The sequence below is a fragment of the Apodemus sylvaticus genome, chromosome 19 (genome assembly GCF_947179515.1).
Source record: "Apodemus sylvaticus chromosome 19, mApoSyl1.1, whole genome shotgun sequence".
Classification (NCBI taxonomy): domain Eukaryota; kingdom Metazoa; phylum Chordata; class Mammalia; order Rodentia; family Muridae; genus Apodemus; species Apodemus sylvaticus.
The window spans coordinates 49,121,255-49,132,697 of NC_067490.1; the positions used below are offsets into that span (position 1 = coordinate 49,121,255).

Below are 11,443 nucleotides of genomic sequence, written 5' to 3' on the forward strand. Positions count from 1 at the left end.
TTTTTTTCAAATTCATGGCCTCTTTTTCATCAAGTGTTGTTACATGTGTGTGTGTGTGTGTGTGTGTGTGTATGCATGTGTATGTGCATATATATACATATATATACATATATATATACATATATATATGTATTCCTAAATGTATAAGTCCAACCTGCTCGGTCTGTAATGCTACTTGTATATAATTTTTCAGGGTAGCTATTTGTTATTGGGTAAGCAACTGCCATGTTCTTCCTTGGAAAGACTGTCTCTCCCACTCTCAGCACTCCTTAGCTGCCTATAGCTCTTTGTGCAGGATTGAGAGCCCCCTGAGCTCTTTCTTTCCCTCTGTCGCACATCTATTGTTGTCCTTGTTTAGCTCTTGCTTAGCAGTCATGCTGGCGGAGACTTTATGGGTGTTGCTTCTGTCATTACTTAGAGACAAACCTCAGAGCAAATTCCTCCAGCTCTTACAGTCTTTCCTTCTTTCAAAGCAGTCCCTAGTGGCCCTCTGCATTTCTTTGGAATCTGTTGTCTTTGGTATCCCTAAATGAATTTTAAGATTTTTTTCTAGTTATTAAAGAACAACATTGAAATTTTACTGTGTCAAATCATCTGGAGTTTGCTTTTGGCAATATATCCAGTTTTACAATATTATTTCTGCCAATTAAAAAAAATCCTTTTCCATCCATGATATTATTAACTTGGGTCTTTCTCTCTCTTTCGTTTAGTTTGACTATGAGTTTGTTGGTTTTGCATGTTTTGCATATTTTTCAAGAAAATCATCCTTTTGTTTAATTAACTCTGTGCAGTTCTCCTAGTTCCCATTTCATTAATACCCTTCCTATTGTTTATTGCAATATACCACTTTTGGGTTTGGATTGCTCTTGGTTTCCTAAGGCCTTGAGGTTCACCACTGGGCTATTTACATCTTTCTGATTTTCTAATTAAAAAACTCATAACTACAAAATTTCCAGTTAGTGTCACATTGTCTATATGCTGAAAGTATTTTGTACTTTCATTTTAATTCTAGGACTTTTAAAATTTCACCTGCAATTTCTTCAGGGACTACTAGTTATCCAAGAGTATTTTTTAATAGAGTGAGTTATTTGAATTCTTTTGTCTTAGAGAATACAGTCTATTTTAAAGAAAGTTCCATGGGCTATTGAGGAGAACACGCATTCTGTCTAAAAAGCCCATTTTATCTATGAAGTTTCTTTGTTGATTTTTAGAGTGGATTCCTATACAGAAATACAAATAAGAGATTGAAATCACCCACTATTAATTGTACCATGGTTGTTCTGATCTTTTTTACACATTGGTGTTGTTTTTTTTTTTTTAAGTAAAATTTGACATCTTAACATCTGTTGCATAGATTTACAGTTGTATATATTCTTGACGAACTGTTTCTCTTATTAGTCATGTAGTAGTTTTCTTCATCTCTTCTGATTAGTCTTGATCTGAGGTCTATGTAATCGATATCAAAATGGCCACACCAGCTTGTTTTCAGCTGACTTGATGAGTTGACTTCCATTCTTTGTCTCTTTGGCTTTAGGTATCCCTGTCAGTGAAGTACGTTTCTGGGAGACAATAAACAATTATAAGTGGTTTGTAAGTCCTGCTAGGTCATCTGCTTTTCTCTTCTGCTGTGTTGAGGCCACTCGCATTTCAGGCTGTTATGAGATGTTTACAAGCTTTTTTGTGTAGTCAGTTGAAGTGCTATTTACTCTCCTTTCCTCCTGATTAGTATCAGACATTTGCTTATTCGCTGCGTTAATCTAGATTCCTTCCTAAATCTTTTTTTTTCTTTGTCTTCCCCCACTCTTCTCCCTGTGCTTTCCTGATTGAGAATGTTCTTTTTCCTCCGTTGTGTGTATTAGTCCTTTTAGTACATTCTGCAGCACGGGTATGGAGGCCAGAAATGGTTGTAGTTCATGTGTCTCTTGACATTTCTTTATTTTCCTGTCAGTTTTAAAACATAAATTTTCAGCATATAGCAATCCTCATTGGTATTTATGAACTTTTACGGCTTGAAATATTTCATTCCATGCTTTCCTTGGCTTTTAGGTTGGAGTGAATGATATCATATTTGTCTGATGTGTTTTTCTTTGTGGGTCAGTGGTATTTTGTTATAGTTTGATTGCTGCGTCTTTGTTTTGTAGTTTTGATATTTTGATTATAATATATTGTGGAGAGGCTCTCCTCTAGTCATGTGTATTTTGGAGTTCTATGTTTCTTGTGCTTTGATGTTTGTTTCTGAGACCATTCTTGTTGAATGAGTGCAGACTGGATAGCCATTAAAGAGTTATGTGGTGTGTCCTCAGGAAGGCACTGAATTAGAGGAAGTCCTGCAAGTAGAAAACATGTGGTGCGATGCCCAGAACCACTTATGTTCTTGATGATGCTGAGTTGGGGATACCTGTCAATGTTACTTTATGAACCTATTGGAAGGTTAGTTAAACGGCAGTGGTATAGTGTTGTGGCTGGGCCTGGTGCTTTTCTGGTGAACCAATCCCCTAATGAATAAAGGAGCCAATCACTGGGTGAGTAGGCAGGATTTCTGGGTTGGGCAGAGGAAGAGGTGAAGCAGGAAGGGAGTTAGTTCTCTGGAACTGGGACAGCAGAGCAGTAAAATTAGCTGCTCGAGTTTCCTGGTATCATGCAGATCCGCAAGGATTCACCACCAGAGGAGTCAGATTTTAATAAGGCTTACAAGGTTAGGTTTAGTTGTTGTGCCCAGAGATTGAGTCACCATTGTTTCTGAACTAAGTTTGGGCTGCATGTGGCTCATCTGAGAGGCAAAGTGTGGGTTTTGCCAGATGGGTACCACAAAGGCTGTGGGGAATGTTGGTGTGGTAGCAACCCTCCAGTGGGAACCTAATGAACTGAGTGGAGAGATTGTGGAGTTCAGAGTCAGAGTCTCCACGAGATTAAAAAACATGCCGGCCATTGCCCACCAGTGCATGGCTGGCCAGGCTGCCAAGGCCGAGAGTTGCCGGCACTAGGGCAGGAACGAGTCGGCTCTGCTTTAATAATACTTCCCTCGAGGTCAGGGATACTGATTCCCCCAGAAGTTCTTTTACTCTTGAGAATAGTTTTAGCTATCCTGGGTTTTTTGTTATTCCAGATAAATTTGAGAATTGCTTTTTCTAACTCTGTGAAGAAATGAGTTGGGATTTTGATGGGATTGCCTTGAATCTGTATATTGCTTTTGGCAAGATGGCCATTTTAACTATATTAATCTTGCCGATCCACGAGCATGGAAACTTTTTCCATTTTCTGAGGTCTTCTTCGATTTCCTTCTTCAGAGACCTGAAGTTCTCGTTGTATAGATCTTTCACTTGTTTGGTTAGAGTCACACCAAGATACTTTATATTGTTTGTGGCTATTGTGAAGGGTGTCATTTCCCTAACTTCTTTCTCAGTCTGCTTATCCTTTGAGTATAGGAAGGCAACTGATTTGCTTGAGTTGATTTTATAGCCAGCCACTTTGCTGAAGTTCTTTATCAGCTGTAGGAGTTCTCTGGTAGAGTTTTACTACAGACCAATAGTGTTAAAAACTGCATGGTATTAGTACAGTGACAGGCAAGTGGACCAATGGAATAAAATTGAAGACCCAGAAATGAATCCACATACCTATGGTCACTTGATCTTCGACAAAGGAGTCGAAACATCCAGTGGAAAAAAGATAGCCTTTTCAACAAATGTTGCTGGTTCAACTGGAGGTCAGCATGCAGAAGAATGCGAATTGATCCATCCTTATCTCCTTGTACTAAGCTCAACTCCAAGTGGATCAAGGATCTCCACATAAAACCAGACACACTAAAACTAATAGAAAAGAGACTGGGGAAAACCCTTGAGGACATGGGCACAGGGGAAAAGTTCCTGAACAGAACACCAATAGCTTATTCTCTAAGATCAAGAATTGACAAATGGGACCTCATAAAATTACAAAGTTCTCGCAAGGCAAAGGCCACTGTCAAAAGGACAAAACGGCAACCAGCAAATTGGGAAAATATCTTCACCAACCCTACATCTGATAGTGGGCTAATATCCAATATATACAAAGAACTCAAGATGTTAGACCCCAGGGAACCAAATAACCCTATTAAAAATGAGGTACAGATCTAAACAAAGAATTTCACCTGAAGAACTTCGGATGGCTGAGAAACACCTTAAGAAATGCTCAACATCCTTAGTCATGAGGGAAATGCAAATCAAAACAACCCTGAGATTTCACCTCACACCAGTCAGAATGGCTAAGGTTAAATACTCAGGAGACAGCAGGTGTTGGCGAGGATGTGGAGAAAGAGGCACACTCCTCCATTGCTGGTGGGATTGCCAGATGGTACAACCACTATGGAAATCAGTCTGGCAGTTACTGAGAAAACTGAACATGACACTTCCAGAGGACCCTGCTCTACCTCTCCAGGGCATATACCCAGAGGATTCCCTGGCATGCATTAAGGACACATGCTCTATTATAATACATCCCTCAAGAGTATAGTACATTAAAATAGCTGCCCCTTATTGACCTTCCATGTGGAAGTAGTGTCTAACTGCTTTTTACTGTACTAAGTTTGCTTTATGGCTCCTTAACAACATTTGAGGTAGGTAGGTGATATAACTAAGCCAGAGAAGAGTTAAAAATCTTGTTAAAGGGCTGGATATATGTGGACATATTGTTAGTATCATTGACTATTAATTTAATGTACATCATTTAAAACTTTGTGGTTACTTTTTAAAATTATAGTCTCATAGACCTTAAAGACACACAGTAGAATTAAAAAGAACTAAACAAATGTTTATGCATGTTTATAATTTGTGATAAATATAGAAAAGAAGCAGTTTACTTGAAAGGAAAGCTACTGAACAACTGTAAAGCTACAGTAAAGACAAACGTGATAGACAACTAAGAATCAAGCTCAGCACATGAGCAGGAGCTTCTGTAGTCCTCAGGAATCTAAGAAAAGGGAAGAATAGGATGCACTCAGTCATAGCTCCATCCAGTTATGACATCAGCAGTGCATATAAAAAGCTCCCGCCTGGCAAAGTTAGATGTTATTTGATTGAATAGCAGCCTTGCTTTATCGTACTATTCATTTTGTTGGTCTGTTTCCCGTTCTCTCCCCATTATTAGAATAACTTACCTTTGTAATACTTAGGCAAGACTTTATGAAAAAGTATGTGGGGGATCTGAAATCTATTTGACTATATTAAACATATTTGCTCTTATGCTAAAATTTAGAAGCCGACCTTAGGTATTCTCCATCAATAGATTAAATCATTTAATTCTCAACATTTAACTAGCAAAAAACGAGAAATCAAAATGTTTTAAGACAAAAGCAAGCTCTACTTATCTCTCTGTTTCATAAATAATGAAATCCAGGAAGTCAAAACAAACAAAACAAAACCAAGAGAAACAAACAAACAAAAAAGCCCAAAACAAACAGAGGAGCCTCCTGGAGAAGAAAATCGCAGAAAATTTAAGTTTACCTTTGATGTTAAATGGTGCAATTTCTCCTTTGTAGCTTGATGCTGCTAAAATGAACATGTGTCTTACACTTGATACTGTAGAACTAAAAAAGAACATTAAATAAATAGCTTTGGCTCTATACTCCTACTACAGATCTGATGAGTCCAAAATAATGCAACTCTCTCCCCCATGTATGTGTGTGTGTGTGTGTGTGTGTGTGTGTGTTTTATGAGAGAGGCAGAGATACAGAGACAGAAATACAGAAATACAGACACAAATAGAGACAGGGGATACACACAAAGAGAGAGAATGAGAAACAGAAAGACAGAGAGCAAGAAGGAAACGAGTAGATGATGATTTCTTCTGTTGATGCTGCTGACCTAACTGTTACTGGTAGTAGATTAAACAAAACCAACTCAGAAGAATGGTTTTGCGGGTCAAATGGGGAGCACAACTTTAAGTTGTGTAGGATAAGCAAGAAGTGTGTGTGTCAGTCTTAGGAAGAAATGGATTTGAGTATTGTATAGAAGGTGTACCTTGGCCAGGATGAGGGAAGACATCTAGAGCTGTGTGAGCAGTGCCAAAGGACCTGCTTTCCCAAGCACTACTTGGCGATTGTGGTGCTTTGAATAAACATGGTCCTCATAGACCTATTAGTAAGTGTGGTCTTGTTGGAGTAGGTGTGACCTTGTTGGAGAAAGTTTGTCTTATTCTTGTCCTTCTGCCTGCAGATCAAGATGTAGAACTCTCAGCTCCTCCAGCACCATGCCTGCCTGCACATTTACATGTTTCCTGCCATGATGATACGGGAATAAACCTCTGAAAATGTAATCCAGCCCCTAATTAAATACTTTCATATATAACGGTTGCCTTGGTCATGGTGTGCCTTCAGAGCAATAAAACCCTAACTAAGACAGAAGTTGGGATCACAAACTGGACTTATTTCTGTGATAGGCCTGCTCATGTTTTTGTTTGGAGGAATGTGGACTTTGGGAGTTTGTATTAGAACAGCAGTTGGACACTTTACGTAGGACGTAATAGGTCATTTTAGTAGAAGCATGAAAGACAGTCATGCTGAGGGTGATTTGAACTGTGGGAGCCTAACTCAAGAAGTTTCAGAGGAGAAGAATGTTAGTATGTTGCCTAGGGATATTTTAGTGAAGAATGTAGGTGCTTTCGGTGCTTGTGTGAAGAGTGTGCCTGGGGCTAAAGTGAAGAGTTTTCAGTTAATTCTGTTGACAGAGAAAAATTTAAAACAGCCTAATACTGACTGTTGTGTGGTTATTAGTGTTTACTCTAATGGAGATTTATAATAAAAAAGGAACAAGCTGAAGAAATAAAAATACAGATAGAGAAGAAAATGGGCACCAGGAAATAGAATGTAGCTAAGTCCTATGTTTAAGGATATAAACAGATTAAGAAATGGAATAAAGGCATTGGCCCTAGAGGCATTGCAAGTGTGTTGTTGTGTCACATCACAACACTGGGTAGCAGAGAGGAGGGAGGCTGTGTCTATGTTCAGTGTTCTGACCTATGAACAGCTGAATGATTAGTAACCTAACATTTTCTGAAAAAAGTAACTCCAAGATAACTACCAGTCTGGCGCTGTACAAGCCTGGATGGGCTTCTAAGGCAGAGAGGGGATCAAGCCAGCCTGGGACCAAGGACACCTGGTGTGAATGAACCCGATATAAAGGATCTCTGCACATCGCCATGTGAGTGGACCTGGACGAGGAGTGAGATCTAGAAGACTATCATTTGGCACCAGGGGCCCTGACAGAGACCTAGCATAGACCACACAAAGGATGTCTCGTGTGTTGTAATGCACAGGTTGGGCACAGTGCTTCTGAGACCACTCATGAGATGACCCTAGACACTCAGAGACCCTGGGTATCAGTGAGAGTAGCAAATGCATGGTGGGGAAGTGGAAGAGGAAGAGAAACAGAAAGATGTGGGCACAATGAAGAGAGGCAGAACGGTAGACTCAAGGGTAGTAAGGAACACCTGTGGCAAGTAGCCAGTGATAGCACCTGGGACTATGGTGGGGTCCTGGCCTATATGCCACCTGGGACCACATCTGGGTCTATGGCCTGCAGTAGCAGGGGTCTCTTACCAAAGACTAGGCAGACATCCCTGGTCTAGGCTGCCACTAGGGACATATTGATGTATGAGGGTTATGCAGAACTGGCTTCACCCCTTGCATGGGAATCTTGGGAGTGCTGTCCCTACTCCTAGAGACCTTTAGGACTCTGGAGAGCAGTGACCCCACACATTGTCCAGGAACTACAATACAGTTGACCCTGGTTGCAGGAGTTATAGGTGAGCTGGCCCTGTGGGAGAGCTGACTCTACTGCTTGTCTGTCCTGCAGTGACACGGGCAAGGGGCAGATGCCCCACCCATCTCCCCTTGCCACCTACAACAAGCAGATGGGAGAGCAGGTCTGGTGGGCAGTGTGGTCACAGTGGGAGAGCTGTCCTTGTCCCTTACCTACTACAGCTCTTGGAAGAATCGGCACTGCATCTCACCTGGGCAGCATAGACCTGGATGTGGGTAGGGGTTTCAGATGAACTGAACCTGAAGGTGTGAGTACGGGGGAGGGGGTGTTTGGTCTTCCCCTGGGTCTGCTGTGGACTGCCAGGGGCAAGGGAGGCAACTTTTTGCCCTGTCTTCCTTTTGCCCTCGCCAGCTACAATAGGCCAGGGAGATGACCCTGATTAGGTTACAAGAGCAGGAGAGCTTGCTCTGTCATCTGCTGCAGCACTTGGGAGAACATGTTCTTCACCTCACCTGGGTACACAGTAAATAGAGCTGACCCTGGTGGCAGGGGTTGCAGGTGAGCTGGTCCTGAGCTCATAAGAACAGAAGAACTGGCTCTGCCCCTTTTTGGTGGAGGCATTGGATAGGTCAGCTGGGGCAGGGCAGAAAACAGCCTGGTAGTGTGAGTTCAGGAGAGCTGGTGGACTGACCAGCTTAGACACCTCTCAGGCCCAGATCCAAGGCTTTGAATTGGTCCAGCCCAACATCTACCCCATTGATGAACTGCTGTAGTACTTGAAGAGGCAAGTCCTACATACCCCAAACTATAGAACATCTATGAAACAGTACAACCATAGGATATGCAAGAAAAGTCCCAGTGAGGTTCCAGTGTTGATAGTAGCAAAAGCCAGAGCAGAAGCTCGGACCAGAGCAATGTGTCATTGCAATGAACATTTGTAAGCAAAGAAGTGTGGACAAATGGTTATGCTGTGGGACACACTGTGACAAAGTTCAGTTTCCACAACCAGTTTCTTCCCTCTGTTGGGGAGGAGGTTGCAAGGGTGGAAGGTGGGTATAAGGAGGGGGGGGAGATGAATGGGATTGAAGTACATGATATGACCTTCACAAAGAACCAATAAAAAGTTTTTTTTTTAAAAAAAAGAATGGAATAAAGGAATAAATGGAGTGACCCCAGGGCAAGACTCCACCAGCTAAGTTTCCAACTTGTGAAGAGGAATTAAAGAAAAGCTTACATCTAGGTACAGTGTTGCATGCCTTTAGTCCCACACTCAGAGGGCAGAGTCTGGTGAATCTCTGAGTTTGAGGCCAGCCTTGTTTACAAAACAAGTGTCAGGACATCCAAGCTGAAGCAGTGAAGGAAACCATCAAAACTGGAAAGCTGGTAAAGATGTAATTGAACAAGGGGGCCATGTTCCAGTCCCAGCATGCAGCAAAAATGGCAGAACTTGGCAGATTTGGCCACATGGTTCTGGATTTAGAGTCAAGGGTAGAAGAAAAAGACTATGTAATCTCTCTTCATGACTGAGGAACGCTTCTGAGGCCAGGTATGTGTCAGGGTGTTCCTGAATGGAGGCCTAGAAAGGCCATTGGGTGATGCTGTGAAGATGAACCTGGGCTGCCTTGAGACTCCAAAATGTTGGAGATGACAGAGCCATGGGATATCTTCTGAGGACAGCTGATAACATGGAGTGGCCCCCAGACAAAAAGAAATTCTTCATTCAACAAAGATAAGAGTTGGAGATCTAAAGAGTGCTTTGACATCAGACCTGGAAGTGAAGAGTTTAGTTTGTGTACCTGGTTTCTGGACTTGCTTTGATCCAGTATTTCCACACCATTTGGGATGGTAATATATGTTCGGTGGCATTATATGTTCAAAGCTTTTTCATTTTTATTTTACAGGTGATTACAGTTAAGAGATTGCATGAATCTCAGAAGAGACTTAGAATGTTGGACTTTTAAAGAAGTTTGAGACTGTTGTAGACTATGGGGACCTTTGAAGTTGGACTGAATACAATTCTGGATTTTCTTATAGTTACAAGCCTGGGGGGGGGGTCAGGAAGTGGAATGTGGTAGTTTGAATAAAAATGCCCCATGTGCCTATAAGGAGTGGTATTAGCTGGCGTGGCCTTCTTGGAGTTGGTGTGGCGTTGCTGGAGGAAGTGTGTTGCATCTCATTCTTTTCTTACTGCCTTCGGATCAAGATGTGGGACTGACTCCCAGCTCCTCCTGCACCATGTCTGCTGCACACCGCCATGATTCCCACCGTGATGCTATGGACTGAACCTCTGAAACTTTAAGTCAGCCCCAATTACATGTTTTCCTTATAAGAGTTTCCATTGTCAGGAGGTCTCCTTACAGCAATAAAACCTCAAGATAGGAATTTTCCCTTTGGATCGTCCTTGTTGTAGGATGGAGATGCCCAGGATGCTGCTCTAGGAAGTGAGAGTAAGAACAAAGACCAGCCATCCTGGTTTAGACAACCAGCTTAATTCTGTTTGCCTAAGTTTGAAGATCCTTGCCTCACAGAGCCCCACATCTCCAGTTCTAATGTAGTTTAGCTTTTGGATAGCAGAGGAGCTTAGGAGCTAGGTACCAGATAATTGTTAAAGAAGATAGTACTCTGGAAAAATAAAGTGGCACAGTTTTCATGCTGATGTTTGGAAGTCAGTTCAAAGCAGTGCACAGTTAAGGAATTAAAAATACACACCATTCCTGTGAGCTTAAGTGTGTTAGTTAGGGTTGAGTTTTCAGTTCCACTTGGGAACTGAAATAGAAATAATAAGATATATGAATATGAATATGAATATGAGTATAAATATAAATATAAATGTAAATACAAATATAAATATAAATACAAATATAAATGAAATGTCAAAACATCCTAAAGATGAAGTTTATTTTAGAAAGTCAATAAAGTATAATTTGAAAGCTTCACTTAGAAGTGTTTTCTTAGCTTTTAAGATTTTAAAAATAAGCAAACAGAGGTGGTTTTGGGAACAGTTCCTCCTTTTAAAAATTGTTGACTTTCTAGTTAACTGTCTTCTAATATGTCATAAGCATTCAAAGATGAACAAAAAGTTGCCCAAGCTCTATACTTGCATCATGACTGCCATCGGAGCCTCTGGTGGCATGCTAATTCCAGGTTCTGTTCAAATGTCCCTTCAACAAGGCCACTGCCATCAGGTGAGGTCTGCTCTTGGCCTTTGCCTTCAGGTGGAAATACTTCCTCTGGGAAAAAGAAATAACTCATGGTATAATCTGCCAAGGCCACAACTTCTTCAGTTTTTCAGGTTGTCCTTTCCAAAGGATAAGGTCAGGGAATAAATCTTCACCACAGAATGTCATGAACGACACCAGCCAGAGTCTTTGTGAAAAAGAACTTGGCTTCGCACAGATGTACAAACGAAGATATAAAACCCAGCCATAGCCTATAAATCAACCTTGTCAGAAAGGAAAATGTAAGACACTTGAGAAGGGAGAGGGCATTTGCTTCCCAGTGGCCTAAGTTCTTTGTTATTAGATATGCCTCTGTAAACTAGAATATCCTTGCTTAGCATCATAGTCAAAGTCTCAAGGAATTCCATGCTTTGGATATTTCCTTTGTGCGTGGTTTTTCTTCACCTAATTTCATTATCAGAAAGTGATGATGTTTCTCTATTTTCAATTATACTGAAAACTTCCCAGTCTGCATGCATGGGTGTCTTTCATGAT

At 41.1% G+C, this 11,443-nt stretch overlaps 1 non-coding gene across 1 annotated transcript; it reads left to right on the forward strand.

The window, feature by feature from the left end:
• Positions 1 to 6,889: 6,889 nt before the first annotated feature.
• LOC127670267 (small nucleolar RNA SNORA17) lies at positions 6,890 to 7,019 on the forward strand. Its single transcript, XR_007974509.1, has one exon. It is a non-coding gene; the product is annotated as a small nucleolar RNA SNORA17 (small nucleolar RNA).
• Positions 7,020 to 11,443: the final 4,424 nt, after the last annotated feature.